Source organism: Episyrphus balteatus, chromosome 2 (genome assembly GCF_945859705.1).
Source record: "Episyrphus balteatus chromosome 2, idEpiBalt1.1, whole genome shotgun sequence".
NCBI lineage: Eukaryota > Metazoa > Arthropoda > Insecta > Diptera > Syrphidae > Episyrphus > Episyrphus balteatus.
In genome coordinates this window covers 126,239,652-126,260,498 of record NC_079135.1, presented here as the reverse complement: position 1 = coordinate 126,260,498, position 20,847 = coordinate 126,239,652, and the positions used below count along the sequence as shown (strand labels likewise).

Here is a 20,847-nt window from a genome sequence, read left to right as displayed (position 1 = left end):
TTATTAGTTTTATACTTAAAGTATTTATAATTTTCTTTCTAAAGTTTTACAATATAAAAAAATAAAATTAAAAAAAATAAACTTTCTACTGTTTGCAAATTTTAATCAGATTTAATTTAAAAAAAAAAAGGAATAATTGAACCATCAACAGTTTTAATTTTTCTTTTAGCAAACCCTTCTCCCATACCTGTGCATGTTTTTTTGATATTAATTTTCAAGATCAATTTAAATAAATTAAACAAAATAAAAAATAAAAATAAAAACCGACTAAATGTTAAGAAAAATAAAACAATAACAACTTTTAATTTAATATTTACTCGAATGCAATGCATTCAGCAAAAATTATTTTTTAACTTTTTAGAAAGGAAAAAAATTGTTTTTATTTTTTGTAATAAACGTATGAACCACCTGACAGAACCGTTTTTTTTTTTTTTTAATTTGTATTTAAATTGTTGTTCTAAAATTAAAATGTATTTCTTTGTATATTTCGATGCAATTTGTGTAAGAAATGAAAATAAAATTCGACCCATTATTTAATTTAAATTAAATGTAAAAAAAAAAACTAAATTGCGGCCAAATTTTTTTAATAATTGTAAAATACTATAATTTAAACAAAATCAGACAAAGGGAGTGAAAAAAAATTGTTTTAATATTAATTTTCAAGTTTTATACTTGTTGAGTTTATAAATATTAAAAAAAAAAAAAAAAAAAAAAAAAATAAAACTGAAACTAAAAAAAAATTAAGAAATTGTATAGAATGTTTTTGTATATTTAATTTTAATTAATTTTATATTTAAAATCATATTTTGTATTTTTAGTTTAATTTAATAAAAATAAAAACGAAACAACAAAAATGTGTCATTTTGGTTAAAAAAAAAATCATAACATTTATTATTCTGTCCATGTCACTCTCTTATAACGAAGCCAACCTAAAAAAATAAGAAAATTAAAAAAAAATAAGGACAAAACAAAAAAAAAAAACAAAGTGTTCTTTTTTAATGTTCACACAGTGTTTTTTTTTCATTTTTTTTTTTTAATAAATAATTTTTTTCTATTGAGCATAATGTATTTTGTAATATATAAAAAAAGAAAATTATACTGAAAAAGTTAGAGATAATAACGAAGTTAATATAAGAAATTTAATTATAAATATATATATATATAAAATAAAAACAAAAAACGAAACAAAAATAAATAAGAAAAATTAAAAAAAAAAAAAAACAAAAAACATAAATTGAATAAGTTTTAAGTAGCTGTTATATTCTTATTCTGTGTTGTAATAATTTAAAATTTTTGCAATTACTTTTTTTTAAATATTTTTTTGGTAAATTAAAAATAATTCATCTGAATGATTTAATGTGTTTTATTCAAATGACTCTGATGGAATATTGATTAAAATATGCATGTAATACTTCTTTCAAAAATACGCTAAAAGTCGTACTTATATAAGTGAAATACCATTGCACATAATGCAAACATGTCGTACAACGTAAGTGGTTACATTTTTCAGACAATGCATTATGCAATACCTCAAATACCTAAAAAATTTTGTGAACAGATTCAAAATTTCTTCAGTCATCAATCGGCACTGGGGAGCCGCGGAAAGTTAATCTCAACAGATTATTTTACTCAAATTAAATTTAGACTTCCATTCTAGTTTTTTCCAAATTTCCAAGGTTATGACAAAGGCATCTTTATTTCATCTTCTAGATGATAACATTCTGTATTTAATTGTTTAATGATCAGGTTCAATTTATTATTTAAATTTTGATTAACATTAAAATTTCATTTAAAAAAAATGTTACACATACGCCACAGTGACTTTTTGAAAACTATATTTTTTTACTTTGTTGGCCCTTAAATATTATTCACTGACCTGACATAAAAATTAAGTAGCTAATTAATCATTTGTTACCTGTGACTTACGTTCTCACGAGTCGATCTACGCCTAGGGCCATATGGCAACCATGATGCGTGTAAAAAAATGCTTTTTTTTAAATCATGGTCATTGCATAAATGATGGACGCAAACAATTTTTTTTTCACATGAAAACAAAAACCATGTGTATATTTTAAGCTACATTTAAACACCATAACCACTAACATTAGTTGCGGCGTTCTTATGTTATTAACGTTTAAAGGTAGCTACATTGAATTTTTTAGATTTTTTTTAAATCTAAGGTGGCAACTTTTTTAATTATTTTTTCTAATTTTTCGACAAAACTTTGGTAATTTTATATTTATATTCGTTCAACCATCTTATCAGAGTTCATTTTAGACTCTAATTTGAAAAGTGCATTGCGTATACCTGAAATATTAACATTTCAATGCAATCATGTCAAACAATTTTTGGCGTATTTTTTCCCATGAGAGGTTTTGACACGAGTACGATAACTAAGGCGACAAGAATTGATAACGGTATTTTTCGGTAAAATTTTGAAGGGACTTCAATACAATCAATTTTTTTACTATGGGAGGGGGTGTCTATATCCCCTCGTTTAGGCGGGAGGTGCAATTTTCTAAAATATGGCGTAAAATACAAACAAAATTATTAAAAAACAACGGCAACACTTACAGTTATGAATGATACTTTTTCAAAAGTCAAGAAAATGAAAATCTGATAAAAAGGTAACTTTCTTATTTTCTCGGAAATTATAAGGCATAGAAGCATATGGTTTGTGTGTGCATATGGTGTATGTGCTAAGAAATTGATTGAGGCAGTTTATTTCATTGATTAATTTCATATTAAAATTCACAGTCTTGGCAAAAATAGTATTTAATGTGTTGTTTTTTTTTTTTAAACTTCTTTTCCCAAATTTTGACTTTGAAGTTGATTATTTCGAGACAAATTAATTAAAATAATTTAATTTAAAAACTAGAATTAAGTGTACAATTCTGGCTTTTGAAAAAAGGTATCATTCATAACTGTAAGTGTTGCCGTTGTTTTTGAATAATTTTTTTTGTATTTTACGTTATATTTTAGAAAATTGCCCCTCCCGCCTATGCGGGGGGAGATAGACCCCCCCCCCCCACTCCCATAGTAAAAAATGATTGTATTGAAATCCTCTACAAAATACCGTTATTATTTCTTGTCGCCTAAGTTATCGTCTTTCCCCGAGGTTTTTTCAAACCTCATTTTGTCAGCTTTTTTTTACAAAATACTTTTGGAAAATTTCAATGGTAATCTAAACACAAAATAAACACCATGCGGTGGTCATACATCCGCTACCCAGAGTTTTATGTCAAAAAGTCTCATTTTCTGTATAAATTATCGATAACACAACAATTATAGTAAAAGTTTACCAAACCCAAACACGTTTCATGAACGCCCCTTACAACAAAATGCGGTAAATGCGGTTTATGGCGAATTATTTGAAGTTTATTTGGAGCTAAATATTGAAAAAAAGAATTTAAAATTATTTTTTTCTATTTTATTATATTTTTTGTAAAGATATTCCCACCTCTTGCAGTCATTTTATCATCAAAATTAAACATCAAAAGTTTTCCAGATTTAACAGATTCAGATGGTAAGCTTTTCCACACAAAATTGTAAAGTTTTTCCATACAAATCTTTACAGCTCGTTTACCACATATACTATTTTACCACGTTTACTCTGTTTCATGAATAACCCCTTGTACCTTCGCACTACTGTTTTTATCAAGACAAAAGTAAACTCTGGATTTTCTAAATATCGATACCAGATATAGTTGTTGTTGTTTTTAATACGTAAATTGTTTTGATTTCAAATCGAACACACATATTCATGCCTATTACCGAAGACGCAGATGCACTGCGGCGGGAGTGAGAGTCACTTTCACAAGATTTCTCATTACCGAAGCCGCCGGTGCGGAAGTGATAGAATGACATTTGGCTATGTAAGTGTCACCAATGACATATGTCGGTAAGCAGTTTAGTGTGTTTTCGTGGATCGATAATACAGTTCATCCCGGGGAGTTCACAGATTGAAATTTGATTCGGTTGCGGATCGAGTAGATTCCCGGGGACTGAGTCACTGCGTCTTCTGTAATAGGCATGATTTTATCATTTTCATTCAAATTATTTTTATCAGAAATATTAAATAGTATAAACTGTCCCTTAAATAAATAAATTTCATAAACATAAATAAATGTCATTGTGAACTACTCATTTTACATTCAAAGTCATCAAATAAAAAAACTCACCATACAATGGTGAATTTCTTTTTTGTGTGGTTTTGACAAAAATGTCAAATATGACATTTCAGTTTTACGTGTTGCTTTGTATGGTTTTGCTGCTGTTTTTACAGCAATTTCATCAGTTAAAGTAATTTTTTAATTTGTTTTTATTAAAAAAAAAAAAAAAAAACAAATGTTAAATTAAACTATTACAATTGTTAAAAATTTATTGAACTCAACTTATTATTTGGTAAGTAAAATCTATTGATTTAACATGATTTTTTATTTGTTTTTGGTATTCAATTTATTGTTCTTCTAACAAAATATTCATAGAAAATTCAAAGCATTCGTATCAATTTTTAAGTCGATGATTTTTTAATAAAAAAAAAAAAAACAATATTCATTTATTTCCTCGTATTTTAAGTAAGTTGTTCGTTGCCCTCAGGTGCAAAGTAAAGAAATTCCTTTTTTAGATTCATTACTAATGGCCTTTTTTGGCTTCTTAAAAAAGGAACACTTCCTTCTTCTTCTTTTTTTTGAATGATAGGTATAAAATCTATAAATTATTAAATTGGGCTTAAAGTCCACAGAAAGCTTAGTTATCAAAGAAAACATTTTACTGTCTACAACGAAGTATTAAAGTCTACATTCTGTTTAGCATTGATCTTCAAAAAAAACCTTGTACGTACATAAAAAAAATCAATGTCAGACGATCTGAATCCAAAGTTCATTATAAATTATATCCATTTGACCTCGTAGAATGTCTTGTTTTGGTTAAAACTCCTATTACCTATTCGTTCAAAACTGATCCATAAACAGGGCTGACAGAATGAGTCTTCTTTTGTGTATGTTCTTCGTCTTTCAACTTATTTTTAGAATAATTATTTCTGGAGTTGATAGGTGAACCCCCTGGCTATCAGAGTTTTCTTTCTAGTAACAAAAACAATAAACTAATAATGATCATTTGAATCATTGGTTGATTGTTATTTAAAAAAAAAAAAGAAATGCAAATATCAGTTAAATAATTAAATTGATCATAGACAGTTTCATCATCTGCTTCACATGATCGATATTATAATTTATATCTTAACTGGTTTTTATCACGCAATATTAGAAGACAAAAAAAAATATATCTTCTGAGAAAAGGTTTTAATTACCTACCAACTAAACTTAATTTATACTTTCTTATTTAAATTACATTCCTTTCTGAATGGCTGTAATAAAATCGACTTAAGTTTTATTTACCATGATGCCTTTTAATTTCATTTAAATGCAACTAAATTTTGATTTGAGTTGGATTTGAGAATTATGTTTATTTTTGTGAGGACTAAAAAATTTAATTATTTGCCTCATCACCATCATGCAATATATAGCCAAAAGTAAATCAATTTATTAGTGTGTTGTCAAGGCCAGACAATCTTCCAAAACTTGAATTTAATCATAATGAATTTAATCACAATGAATTTGAAAAATTGCTAAGGTGACATGTATTCGTGTTAAATCAGTTATTTTTTTGCATTAAACTTTGTCATGAATTAAATATTTTGTAAACAAAAATAAGTTACTAGAAACAAAAGACAAAGTTCACTATTAAATAAATATAGTGTATATTAGGGTCGTTCTTAAAAAAAAAAGAGGTTGTCTGTAAAGCCGGTTTACGGACGATGATTTTACGTGATAACGTCGTAAGAAAACAGGTTGTGTGCTTTTAAGATGAGCCTTTTGAAGGGTTTATTTATTTCAAACAATCATAATTTACAAGAAAAAGCTAAAAAAAATACCTTTTTTCTTTTCTCATTATATTAATTTTTTTTATTTTTACTCACAAAAAAAAATTATACCATTAAAAAGCCAAATATTTCTTCTAAATAATAAAACCATTTTTAAATTTTTACAATGAGCAAAAAGTATTAAAATAATTTATTTAAAACAATCATTTTCATCAAAAAAAAGCAAAGAAAACATGTAAATTTATCTTCTCACGCTATTAATTCCATTTTTTTTTAACAATCTATAAAAATTTTTACACCATCTGAAAGCTTATTGTCTTAGCTAATATATATATAGATCAAGTCTATGAGACATCTACAAAAAGAGGTAGAATTTTTTAAACTCGATGAAATTTCATCAAAAAAATCAAAAAAAAAACATTTATTTTTATGTTCTCATGCTATTAAATGAATTTTTTCCCTAACAACCAATAAAAAATTTTATACCATGTGAAAGTTGTTTCACCTTTCAAATGACGTATCAATCTCATTTCAAAGATGCCTACAAGAGGAGTTAGAATTTTTTAAAGTCAACCATGTGGAATTTCCAGACTGAGATTACGGTACTTCTCACACTGGTGGCTGTTCATGTTGATTTAACATTGTGTGGCTTGTAGTTAGTCTAGCGTTATGTGTGATATACCAATTGAAAGGTAATTGTATCAGGATGCTCATAAATGTTTAATCAAATTTCTATCTGCTCTTGGTAAAAAGTTATAACCTGTTGATTGTTGAATTCTAAAACTTTATTTTACCGTTATCTCAAAATTGTGTTTACGAAAATGATTGAAATTTCGCACACATATAGTCGTAGTCATGGTCTATCATTACTCCATATTATATAATATTCCTCTATCTATTAAAGAAAAAAAGGTAAAAATAAAAAACGATGAAAATCGGTTAAAAACGGCCAAAAAACCTGTTTTTTTAAAACTTATTTTTCTCCGTATTCAGTCAAAACTCTTTTAACGATTCCAATTTTTTGCACATGAGATTTTTTAAATGCTCCAAAAAAAAGCTAATGATCAAAAACTACCCAAAAATACCCTTTTTAGGGGTAGGTATTTTTCAAAAATTCACATTTCGAAACGCAGAGTGTTGGAAAAAAAATCCGTATGAGACGCCTAGTTTTTTTTTCCTTCATCTTTCACCTGGCACCCTTAGAATTGTCAAAAAAAATTTCCCCTACCCATAATCAACATTTTGTTATACCCACAACACCTGATCAACGTTCAAACAAAACGTTATAGCGGAGTTCCAGAATTTTTTAGAATTTTTTCTTAAATGCAGTATCCCTTAATCAGTCTCTTCTATCTATAACAAAAAGAATCAACTCTCTACGACCACGCGTTTAGATTTTAGCCCAAATTTCATCTTTCCGTTTTACCCCTGACGGAATTTTTAAAAATCCTTCATTTGGATTAGGCTTAAGATTATTATCTTTCAAATAAGCTTTAGGAGATTTTTGTATCTCTAATAGTTTATTTTTAATTTTAAATTTAAATTTTTTGCCGCACTGCGAAAGTGCGACAGTGTAACGCTAGAAAATGGCATCACTTTTTTGTGGTGGCTGCCATGGTTCATCGATTTATAAGACGTTATCACGTCAAAAATTGGAATTTGTGTAGGTACTCCAAGAGCCTCATTGAAAACCTGCCAACAGTTACATAAAAATTGATTCAAAATACAACAACACACAACAAATCTTATCAATTTGAAGTCCAAAGAATAGTTTTATATTGTTTTGGATAAATCTGTCGGTTTGATATTACTATCTATTAAAATACTTTAACCCATTTCAATACTTATTATAGCTTTTTCTTAATTTAATTACATATATGTCATTTCCATTCAATTGTGGTCTTAAAAAATATATTTTTAAAAGCTTCAAAGCTTTAGTCTGAAAAACATTCAGACAGAATTGTTTGTATTTTTTATTATCATCTTGAATTTGCTTTGCAAAAATAAACACAATGCAAAAAAAAAAATAATAAAAAGGTTTTCAATCAAAATATTGTTGATAAATAAATGACGAAGCGATTTGGTGAGACTTTAACCTTACAAACAAAAAGCATTATGTATTTTGACAAAAACAATAAAAATGCATGTAATGATTGTAATTATAACTTTAATATCCCACAAAAAAATAATTAAGATTACTTTAATTCCTAGAACTTAATGTCACATTAGATTTCAAATGATTATTCTTTTGGTATTTTTTCTATCTAATCTTTTTGAAATGTTATTTATTGGGAAAACAACAATCATCCATATGTTTTGTAGTCATATTAAGTTTCTTATGTTTCTTGAGTAAAGTATCTTTGATTTAGGATTGATTATTTCGGATATCACAAGTTTCTGTTACTCAAGGCAATTGATTTAGGGTTATTCACCAAAATTTTTTTTTTAAATATTTACCTTCCAGTCATCACGAATTCATTTTATTTTTGTCAAAGTCACGTTGCCAAAGAAATCTGATAACCTTAACTTATAATTATTATTATCAGTTTTTCACCAATGATTACCAAACATAAGTTTTGGATGATTAGCATGATCAGCTAGAAACTGTGGAGTGCCATTTTTATTTCCTAGTACGCCGTAAATTGAAAAGATAAAAGAATTAAAACAAAAAACAAAAAAATAAAACAAATAATGACTGGCAGACAAGGCATACACGAAAATGTTATCTTTCACTCATTTTAAATTATTTTTAATTTATACTTAGAAATGATTTTGTACTTTGAAATACAAAATAAAAATATTAAATAGTTAGTAAAGATTGGGACTTCTTTTTATCAAAGGAAAACTACACTCGCGTGTGAATAAAGATATGGAATCGGCCTTTAGCCTTGTGATTTCGCCAATGATTTCTCTTGATGTAAATGTCTTGCATGAATGTATTTGGTATCGTTAAAAAGCTTAAAACATAAACTTTAAATCCATTTTTAAAATATGACAACTATACTCGCAGTTCTAATTGAAACAAGAAAAATTGCAACCGGAATTAGCAGGGAAATTATACGTTTTAAAATCAAGTGGAATAAAGGACTTACCGCGACTGTTATTTTGGATTTGTATTGGTTTATGGTTTGTTTCCTAATTTCATCCAATCAACAAAACCGACGTTTACCTACTGATCAAGTACGGTTATTTTTCACAATTTCAAGTCACTTGACTCTGAAATCAAATTTGAAGATAACATTTTCGAAAGTATTGCTCTTACAGCTTGATGAGTGTTCGAGCTGATGTAAACTTTTGATGAATATTTCAATTTCTATTTTTTTACCTAAACTTTAGCGAACAATAAAATGCAAAAGCGTCCTTTTAATATTTTTTAGTATGTAAAGCTGCGAGTGTGGAAGTAAAACAATAAAAAATTAAACATAAAAAGGTCTTTGATAATATTATACTGTTTAAGCGGCATTTCGAAGTCGACATTTATGGCAGCATAAATGGGCACTGGGTAGAATTAAGTTAGAGACTTGAAAGTTGGTAAATATATTTTTTAAAACAAAAAATCTTTGGAAAATTTTTAAGAAAGTCAAAATATACAAGTTCAGCATAAAATCATACCAAAGTTGATTGCACAATTAATTGATTCTCAAAGTAAGCAGATAATTTTTTTTTCATTCTTAATAACTTATTTGTTTGCAATGAAATTCCCATATAAGTTCTTGATATTCATAATTCAATTCGCCAATAAATGGTACTTGAGATTGTTATTTATCAATTTCATACATATTAGGGGTTTATTTGTGTTTCTTAAGTGCCAACCAAATAGTACTTAATAATATAATTTATATTGTTATTACATACAAATACAATATACTTTCGGTTTTGAATTTTTTAACGTGTTTTTTGTATTATTCTTCATTCTTATCAGGGAATTCTTATTTAAACTATATACTTAGGGTTAATTTTTCCTAATTATGTTTATTATTTCATCATTTTTTGTTGAAAGGTACAATTATATTGCATCAAATGATGCAATATAAGGCGGGTTTTGGATCAAAACTTAGAAGTTTAGCAAAAACCCAGTAAACAACAACAAACAAATACCTTTGTTTATCCAGTAACTGGGCGGAAATGCTGCTCTAAAATCACTGTGATTATCCTAGGAAGTACGTTTTTGAATAGATTGGAAACCTTTTTGTTTTTATAAACAATAAATTTAAGTACTTTAGATTTATACAAATATTTTTTTCTAGAAAATAAGTTTCCGCCCGGTGAATTTACGAAAAACAAGTTTTTGTTTTGGCCACTCTTTGTTAAAACAATTTACAGAAACTTACATTTTAGATGTAATGAACTCGTATTAATGAAACAATTAATAATTTAAAAATATGTAGTAATTTTTGATATTTTCAAAAAATAAGTAGTTCATTTCACTACTTATCAATTTTTCTTTTTTTATAGAACCTGCCAACTAACTTCAAGGCAAGAGTTACAATTTTATTATGACTTCTAGAGAAAAAGATCCGATTCAAGTCAGAAAATTTTTGAAAAACCGTTTCAAGGGGAATTTATGTTTAGGAATGCCCTAAATCAGCAAATTTACTAAAGGTTGTTCAAGACCAAGTTGGAAATTATTTACTTCTCCAGAAAAACTTTATATTCACCGAAAAATGGTGTACTAAAACTCATTAATAAAAAAAAACTATAAATATCTCCATTTAAATTACTCCGTAACTGAATTTTTCATGGTGCGGTTATCTTTTAAAAAACACAGTGTCTCCGAAAATTCTGTTCATAACATTTTCGAGTCCACTCCTATACATTATCGTACACATCGTTCCAAAGTTTAAATGAAGCTTATATGAGCATAAACATTCTACCTAAAATTACTTGTATTTTTCTACTCTGAGGATAGTATACAGGGATCATACTATTTTAGGGTAAAACGTTGATAACTCTGATAAGCTCCTCGTTTTTATGTTTTATGAAAGTTCAGCGCATTAGCTAACCTTAACTTATTTAAACATTATGAGAAACACCATCATCCATGTTTTTTTTTATCTGATCCACGCAAAAGTCTAAAATAAAAAGTGCTTAAATTGCGTTCCTTGGAGATGTTACAAGCAGACGGAATGGATCGAAAGATTTGTTTTATTATATTTTATCGATTGATTTATCCAGCAAACTTCTACTCTGCAATTCCAGAGTTATTTCCAATAGCTTTTTAATCTGATCATTTTTTTCCTCTTCCGCTGAAGCGGAAGCATCCATTGCGATGTCTTAAAATATAAAATACAGAGCTTTCAAGGCAATAGGTTTTCAAAATTCAATTCCCGATCTGTGAAACTGTGAAGTGATAAGTGTTATTACGTTTTCATAATAAATTCGATTCCGGATTAATAAAAAAAAATTAAAACAAACATATGAAAACTAAAATGATAAATTTTTTATCACTTCACAGTTTCACAGATCTGGCATTGGCCCACTGGTACATTTATTCATCTTTCTAAACTATCCCTAACTTGTTTGTGAACACTAATATAGAATTTTTTTTACTAGAAGTCATTCTTTACGAAAAGAGATTCTTCTTCTGCAAGATGTTACACTAACGTTAATATGAAATTTTCACTTTAAACCTTGAACCTACACAAAAACTTGTGTCGAACCATTTCAAATAAAAATAAAATTATACCTGATGACGTGGAATTTCCAGTTGCGTATTATGTCTGTTTATTTATTCCAACGTAAATACTAAGTACCTACCTGCTTATTATTTGTGCATGCAAAAAAAAACTACTTCACAATAAAAAAAAAATTTAAAATCAATCTAAACAGTCACGTAGCCATTCCGGGGTCAATGAAAATTTCAATTTATATTTCAATCAAAGCAAGGGCTAGGTTAAAACTTGAAAAGACAGGAAATCTAAAATATAATCGAAAAAAGGATTTTTTTTAAAATTTATTCTAAAGATAGCCCCATGAGTACTCTCAAAAATCTAGTCTTGTAGATAACCACAGGATGCAGAAAAAATAGATACCTCCAATAAAAATCTCTAATTAGTATTCAAAGTGTATGTGATTTTTGTTTGTTCTCCTTGGATGATAATAGAGGATTATTCAATAATGTAGTTGATTTTGTTAGGTATTCATGATGTCATGAACTCAACTCTAAATTTAAATTTTTAATCGAAATGAAGAACACACGGAGAATCAGATTCACTGTGAATATATAAAAATTCAAAATCCAAGAATAGATAGATCTGTTTTATAAAAATCACCACCACTTGGGTCAGGTTTTACGAATATTATAAAACTCCATACAACAACAACAAAAATAATGAAAAAGAAAACAAATCACTTTCGGTCTATCAATTACACCACAATTTTGGTTTAGATCATGATCGTGGTATGTGCTGTGGTGTGGTGTAGTTGGTTGTGTGGAAAGAAATATAAAACCTGTTCAGAAGACTCGCTATAGTCTGTAAGCAATAAAAAAAAAGTGTTAGAATACAACATCAACAACGAAACAGATGATGAACAAAGAGAAGAAAGTGGACACTCATTCATATTACAGATACAAGTCAGCCAGTCCATTATACTGTTCAGATTCAGCTCCAGCGCATAGCTAAGCTCGACCAGCCCCAGTCCAGCCAGCCAGCCAGCCAAGTTTGATATTTAGTAGCTTCTTTCGAATCAGTCGCATTTTATCATTCCGTCCGTAAACAACTCCTATAGGTTGTAGGTAGTTCTCCTTTTACCCCAGTCTCTCTGTCTCTACTTGACTAGACTAGAGTAGTTTGTCTGACGTGGACGTGGAAGCGAATCCAAAACCCAACACAAGACCACTTCAAAATATTGTAATCACTTAACTATTTACTTTTCGTTATATATCAGCAGAGAATACTTACGCTTATATACTCGTCGTTTTGTGCTGTTTCACTGATTACTTACTACTTATCGGCGCGCGGGAGCTTGCTTTTTATATTACTGCCTGCTCGTATCTCTCTCTTCGTTTGCCTGCCTGCAAAAAAAATATACAAAAACGATTAAATTCAAAATTTTTTTGTACACATCACATTCACACAGTGTCTATGGACTTTCTAAGCGTATTCGACGCGGTCAGTTTTAGTCGTTGGTGCGTTTTCAAGTCGGTTTGACGTTGAAGATCCTCCTTTTTTTTGGAATTAAGAGTGTCTTTCGGGATAAATTATTTGTAGGTACGTCTCCTGGTCTTGTTTTTCGCCGTTGTTGTTCTTCAATTGTCTTCATGTGCGGTTAAAAATAGTAGTTACGCAAAAATAATTTATTAACATCAGCAAAAAACCAGCTGGATAAATTATATCTCTCTTGGATAACTTTTTTTTGGATAAAATTACACACAAATACCTCATTTTTATCGTTGTCGATTGTTGTCAACTCTTTCAACACTTTCCTTCTTAGGTAAGTGAGATGATAATTTTTGTATGATTTTTCGTTTCTCTTTCAAATCAAGTGATTTTTTTTTTTTTTTTTTGATTTTGCAACTTTGGAATCTCGTAGCCAAGAGAAGTTTATTTTTTTTTAACGACGACGACGTGGATTTTGTAAAGAAGAAAAAAAACTAATTAACAAAACAAAGGTCAAGGTCTGGCTGGAAGCAGCAGCAAAATTGATTGTTAACAAAAAATTATTTCACAATGTGGGTTGTTGGGTTAAGGCTAAATCGGCAGTGATGCGGTATAATAATGAATTTCTGCATTTTATGGTTTTTCTTGTTTAAATAAAGAATTCTTGTAGTGTGACAGTAAAGTGGTCATTAATAAAATGCATGTTTTGCCTCTTCTTGTGGGAACATACGTTTTTTCATTGATATGTATTCTGTGTTATCATTGCGCTGCACTGCACAGCACACCTCTCTCTAAACGAGACATTGACGACGATACTGCTGAACACTCTCAAGTGGCATGTGAATTGAATTTGAATTTTTGATTATTTTTATTAAATAATGCGTTGTTGTCATCGTCGTCGTTGTCCTCAAGTGGCAAATTTTTTTATTTTGCTCTACAACTTCCTTGTTTGGCAAAATGATTTTTATTTTTTTTCGTTGTGATATCTTTTTTTTTTTTTTTTGAGATAAGATAGAGATAAAATTTTGGTGTCCTTGATATTGAAGGAAAAGAACACACAAAAAAGGAATAGAAAAAGTAAATACTGATTATGTGATTAAATTTGTTACCTACATTATCACTTTATCAAGTGTGTTAAGGGAATTTCTATCCCTATTGTTGATGATAAAAATATTACAAGCAGGTATTGGAAATATTTAGGTTATATACATACATATATACATATTTTAATTGAAGTTCGTTGTTATTACAATATGTTATGGGTATAAGGGCATTTTGTTCTGTTTAATTGATATAATTCGGGTTAAGTATCTTAAAGGTATTGGGTATTGATATAACTTTTGTTTTGTTTTTTTATTTACATATTTTGTAGTTCCTAACTTGGGTTAGTGCCGTTCTTTCGATTGAACCTGTTTATGAATTAAAGAATCTCTCCAGTAATCCTGGGTCATTAGCTTGGTCTTTTAAGTTACTTAATTCGAATTAGTCAAGTTTCCTTTAATTAATTGTCTTCATTAGTGAAATGCGCCGGGATGGTATTAGCATATCATTAACATCTCTGCATCGGCTTATGTTTTTTGAAAAAAATAAATTTCTTAAATATATTTAAGTTTTTTTTAAATGAGTGGTCTTCCACGTGTGGCGCAGGTTTAGAGTAGAACTATAATTGACAGACAACAACAAAAACGTAGGATTTGACATTAGCTTCCAACTGCTTCCTCCAATTATAGTTCTGGCTTTACTCTCAAAGACGCTCACTTATTTCGTTTTCATTTTATTCAATCCACTGAGAGTACCTATTTAGTATTTGTTTTTTTGAATTTGTGTTTCTTCACGCCACAAAAGGATGCAATAAGCTACTTTAATGACAGAACGTGTACGGTTTGTTGCAGCGTAACTCTCAAGAGGGTTTATTTTGACTAACTTGCCAGATAAACTCGGCTATGAACAACAATCTTCCCCGTAAGCCGCTTGATTTTTCAAAAATGTTCATATTCAAAAATGAAATAAATTATTATTATTATAAATTCTGCTCTTAGTCTAGCATGAAAATTTGTTTATAGTACACTTAGGAGCAAAAAAATGGAATCAAACTTTTGCGTTTTTTTAAAACGTTAATTGGCCAGGATGTAATTGACATACATGAATGTTAATTGCACCATTAAAAAGCTTGAAACAAAGGCTTTAAATCAATACTAGGAACTTTAAAACCCGTTCACTTTATAAGGATCCAATCAACATAAATGAAGCATGTAAGCAAAAAAAGACTGAAACTGAAACAGAGAGTATCTGGAAAATTTAACATTTAAAAAAAATTAAGTGCAATTTATTGACAGACAACGTCAATAGTAACGGTAGGAAAAAAAAACTGAAATTGAAGCAGAGAATATCAAGAAAATTTAACATTTAGAAAAGAATGAAGTGCAATTTATTGACAGATAGCTATGATACTATCGTATGCATTTTGAAGTTTTTACCAACAATTAAAAGTAAAAAATTCAAGCTTTTAAATGAGACCATAAAACTTGAAGAAACATTATTTTATCCATTGCAATTTTTGTTTTAAATAAAAATTATCTTTTTTGATTCCGTTTTTTTGCTCTTAAGTGTAGTTACTACAGGAAATGTTGATTTTTGAAATAGGCAGATTTTCGGGAAGCCATTCCTGACGAAGCCAGCTGCCGATTGGAATAGAAGCTTAACCAAGTTGCGGATAGTATTTTGACGAAATGTATAAGTTTGCGTTTTCATTTCTCTTGAAAACAACTGTTCTGAGAAGGAGTCCTAAAAAATGACTTAAAATTATAATGAAAAAAAAAAAAAATATTTAGGAATGCAACATAATTCAGGCAGTTTTGAATATTTTCTCTTGAAATTTAGTACAAATCCTTAAAACATCATTCCGTACTTTCGTAACAATAGGTCCACTTGTGATCTGATGGTATATCTCACCGAACGGTGGAACAAATCTTTAATCATTTTGGAAAAAGTAAGATTATTTCGCTTGATACTTCAAAAGCATTTGATAGAGTTTGGCATCAAGGTCTTTTATTGAAAATGCATTTAGTATCGATGATTCTCTTCTTTGTTAGCTTAGAAATTATCTATCGAATAGGTCGGTTACCCATAAAGAAACACCGGTTAATACAAACTGATCTTTTTACATACGGTTATCGCAAATAAAAAAAACACTGCATAATTTCGTTAAATTTGTTAGTATTGGACTTTTATACATTTTTACGATTTTCCCTTAAGGTCCAGTTGAGAGTCAAACTACTCGCATATATTTTTACTCCCAAAGAGACAGGCACCTTTAGTCCTTTAGTAATAATATTAGTGCTCTTCAACTACATACTTTTTTATTGCGTTATTATTTTCTGAGAGAATTTTCTTTCAACTTTCAAAAAACTTATCAGAATTGTTAATTCAGTACGAATAAAATTTTTTAACGGATGCATATTTTATTTCGAATATACTGTGTTTAAAGACAATTTTTTTTTTCAAATGACGGACGTTTATTGACCCTCTCCCATAGATCGAATTAAATTTTTGTATAAATTAAAAACATATTCTTATCAAATATTTGCATATTCATAGTCTTCCTGATGCTGCATTATGCGGTTAGCTAACCGCAATTATTGGATACTTGATACTTGAAATTATGAAATGAAAAGATAATTGACTTTGTTCAAACGATTAGAACAGGTATCATTTTTTAGTTATCAAACAGTTCAATGAAGAGTCTCAAAACCTTGTAGAAAGAATTAAGAGTACTTCATTTCTTCAGTACAGTTGTAAAGGAAAACAAAAAAAAAATATGCTTAAAAATATAATAAAGTTCTTTTAAACCCTTTTAATCTAAAAAAAGAAAATTTATTCATGTTTGATAACGCCTCTATATTGATAAATCGAGAGACTAGATTGAAAACGAATCTTAATGAAAACCAGCCGTGCGAGTAATCTAAACTCTTACACAACTAGATCGTGCGGTGAAATTATTTAATTTATACTCATATTTCATTGAAAATAAAAAACAACAACAACAAAAACAAGCTGCAAAACAACTTGTGCACGAGTAGGTACTTACCATATTAAAGTAAGTTGCAAGTTATTCAATTAAGTTACTACACATGCGGAAATTTAGCTATATGTTCGTTACCGCGCATTTTGTGTGCTTTTATAAATAAATAACAAAAACAAAAAAAAAAAAAAAATTCAGTAGAAACTTTTGTATTTTATTATTTTATGTTTTCATTGAGACGAAGTTCAATGTTAATGTCATACAATTCATGTTTGATTGAAATAATAAAACCAAATTTTTTTTTTAAGCTGCCGCTATAAATATAAATTTAAATAAAACAAGATGACATAAGCTTTGTATGATTAATTTTGATTATTCAATTTGTTTTTTATTAGAAAAAAGGGGGAAGAGAAAGTTTTTGGCAAAATATGACAAATTATTTTAATTTGGTTGTTTGAAATGCACTCTTTTGAAAGTTTGACACTCTTGGTAAAAGATGCTTATCATTACAACAACCACAAAAGATTTTATTAATATGACAAGTCATGGTTTAACTTCCATAATTTTGTTACAATCTCATGTCACGAAACCCAAAAAAAAAAAAAAATTTAATGGCTAAGATCTGTTCATATGAAACGAAGACCCTGTATGTAGGTCATAGAGTTAAAAATAATAAGGTACAAAGTACATACAATGTATATTAAATAATATCAAATTAGATACATACATAGGTACTTGTGAGAGCTTGGAAACAAAAAGTGTTGACATTAATTACCTTAACACTATAATAACAAAATAATTAACCCTTGACGAAAAGCTTTTGTTATGAAATAATTGCTTTAAATTTAAACCAGAAAAAAATAAAAATAATAATTTGTCGTAAAAATTACATATTACACGGAAATTATTTGAACAAAAAATTTTGGAACAAACAGCGTCACAGTAATAATGTTTGTATCATTTTTATTGCTTAACATACTACTCAAAACATAATGAGGGACACCCAAAAATTAGTTACCATTATCGAATCATTTGTTTTGTTTGTATTTACTTATGTTATGACTTCCTTTTTCAAACGCTTGTAAATTTAATCATTTATACTTTCAGATGAAAACCTAAGAACGTTGTGTCCCTTTCTTTGTTTGAAATACTATTTATACCTATTTATTATTTTCAAATGTATTTTCATTTTATATTCATACAGTATGCAATAAAAGTTCAATCATCAAACTGTCGTATTTCAACACGTTGATGGGTTTTTTTTTATTAATTATTTTATTCAAAAACAAATTTATGAATAATTTTTAACAGTCAAATTTTAACAGATATTTAAGATTGACTTATTATACCTTTTAACGACCCGGAATGTTAAACAAACAAGTTGCATGATTTTTTAATTTCCAAGTTTGTGTGCATTTTGTTTATGTACAATGTACATGTATTGAATTTTACATGTCTTTAAGTTATTTTTTTCAAAAACCATTATGTATGAAATTATTATGGTTAAGGTAGCAAAAAATAAGAGTGGAAATCAATACTTAAGGTTTGGCTTGCTTTATGGGAGGCTAACCCTAACAATCGAACCTGTGGAAAAACAACATAGCATTTTTTTTATTACATATTCATTCCTTGAAAAGTGATTTTTTTTTATTTACAAAATAATAATTAAATAAACAAAAAAAAAAACATTTTTCGAACATTTTTGGTTATTTTTCATGATTGGATTAAGAAATTTAGTTTTACAACTTCAGATTCGTGTTTATCACCCAAAAAAAATAGCACTTTCCGCTTATATAGTATTCCGTTGCGCGATGGTTAGGTTAGGTTAACGTGACTATCAGCAGGAGAGCTGATACACTTAGACCATGATTGGTCCGTAATACCACAATGAATCTTTGAGATTTTTTTTCTTCCTATTCGTTGAACCATTTAGAGCTTCTAATAAAGCGAGCAAATAATGTCTAAAATTGCCAGCTCACCAGGATTGTTATAGTAGAATTCTGCCAAATGGAGTCTACGTCTTTGAGATAACGCAAACTCAGGACATTCACAGAGAAGGTGTGGAATAGATTTCACCTCCTCCTCATCTATGCAGCTTCTGCAGAAATCATTGGAATAGATTCCGAGGCGTGTTGCGTGCTTGCCTATTATGTAGTGTCTTGTTATGACACCTATTACTGAGCTGATTTGTGATCTGCTTAGAGATATTAAACAATTAGGGCGCTTCAGATCCAGTATTGGCCAGATCTGTCTAGTCGCTGTACATGTGGTGATATTATTCCAATTAAGGTTTGTTTTATTTGTAGCATCTTGTTTGAGCATTAGTTTACACGTAGCGATGGGAATACCTATGTTGACTTTATTTGGTAATAAAGGTATCAGTGTTCCACTTTTGGCAAGTTCCTCAGCTCTGCAATTTCCTGAAATATCTGTATGACCCGGCACCCAGCAAAGGTGAATGTTAAACTGCTGTGCCATCTCCATCAGAGATAATCGACAGTTAAAGGAAGTTATTGAATTGGTGGAGACAGACTCAAGAGATTTAATGGCTGCCTGGCTACCTGAGAAGATACGGATATCTTTGTTTGATACCACATTTTCTTTAAGCCAAGACAGGACTTCTTTTATTGCCAAAAGTTCCGCCTGGAACACGCTACAGTGATTAGGAAGACGAAAGGAGAGACTTAAATTTAGTCTATCTGAGTATACACCTCTACCAACTCCATCTTCAGTTTTTGATCCGTCCGTGTAAAAATAAGTCGAATCATCTTCCAGGAATTCCCTATCCTCCCAGACTGATCTAGAGGTAACGGTTACCTGAAAGTTTCTATCAAACTGCAGTTATTTGGTGGTGTAAATCTATTTTACTTGGGATTGATCCGAAAGAGTTCAGAATAATAGAGTGACCAATGTTATGATTGATCCATTGTGAAGAGGCTTTGAGACGAATAGCTGTACTTGCAACCATTTGTTTGCCATACACATCGAGGGGTGTTAGTTGGAACAGAGTGTCCAGTGCTGCGGAAGGGGTTGTGCGAAGTGCTCTCCTATGCACAGACAGGCTAAACGTTGGACTTAGCTTAGTTTAACACAATTAGCATTAATTTCTAGAGCAGTCCACCATACAGACACACCGTATGTTAGGATCGGTCTGATTATTGTTGTGTAGAGCCAATGAGTAATTCGGGGTCGAAGCCCCTATTTATTTCCCATGGCTTTTTTGCATGAGAAGAGTGCCACTGTGGCCTTTTTAACTCTTTTTTTAATGTTAGGTTTACAGCTTAACTTTTTATCTAAGATCAGGCCTAGATATTTTGCCTCGTCTGAGAATTTAAGTTGTATAGGTACCTTTAATGGAAGGGGGTTCTATATGAGGAATTTTGTATTTCCTGGAGAAGAGGATAAGATCTGTTTTGTCGGGATTTACATCTAGTCCACATCGATAGGTCCATCTTGTAAGCTTGTTTAAAGCATGTTGTAAGAGATCTTTAAGGGTACTGGGGTGCTTTCCTGATACGGCAATAGCAATATCATCCGCATATGCAAATGTCTCAACAGCTCATTTACTACCAAGTTCCATAAGAGGCACAGTGTGTCGAGCCCATACAAAAGTTTATCATAAATACTTGCAGCTAAGTTTTTGGAGTTTTGATATTTTTTATTTGTGTGTTTATGGCAGGAATAGAAAAAAAAGTTACAAATTAACAAATTGAACCACCTATAACTTTTTTTTTAGTATAATTTATGAAATTAACATTTTTTTAAGAAGACACTGGTGAGCAAAATTAATTTTTTTTTTTATATATAGACCAAAATATACTTTTCTTAAGGTTTTTGGTGTG

The 20,847-nt window shown here is 29.2% G+C and overlaps 1 protein-coding gene across 3 annotated transcripts in view; it reads left to right on the top strand.

The window, feature by feature from the left end:
* Positions 1-4,290: 4,290 nt before the first annotated feature.
* Positions 4,291-20,847, top strand: part of LOC129911376 (NADPH--cytochrome P450 reductase) — a 45,776-nt gene continuing 29,219 nt past the window's right edge. The window contains exon 1 of one of the 3 annotated variants that reach the window (XM_055989163.1): positions 4,291-4,404. The gene's annotated coding sequence lies outside the window, so the exon portion shown is untranslated. Of the gene's footprint in view, positions 4,405-12,963; positions 13,319-20,847 lie in introns of those variants that run through there. The other 2 variants (XM_055989164.1, XM_055989161.1) reach the window with 2 other exon arrangements.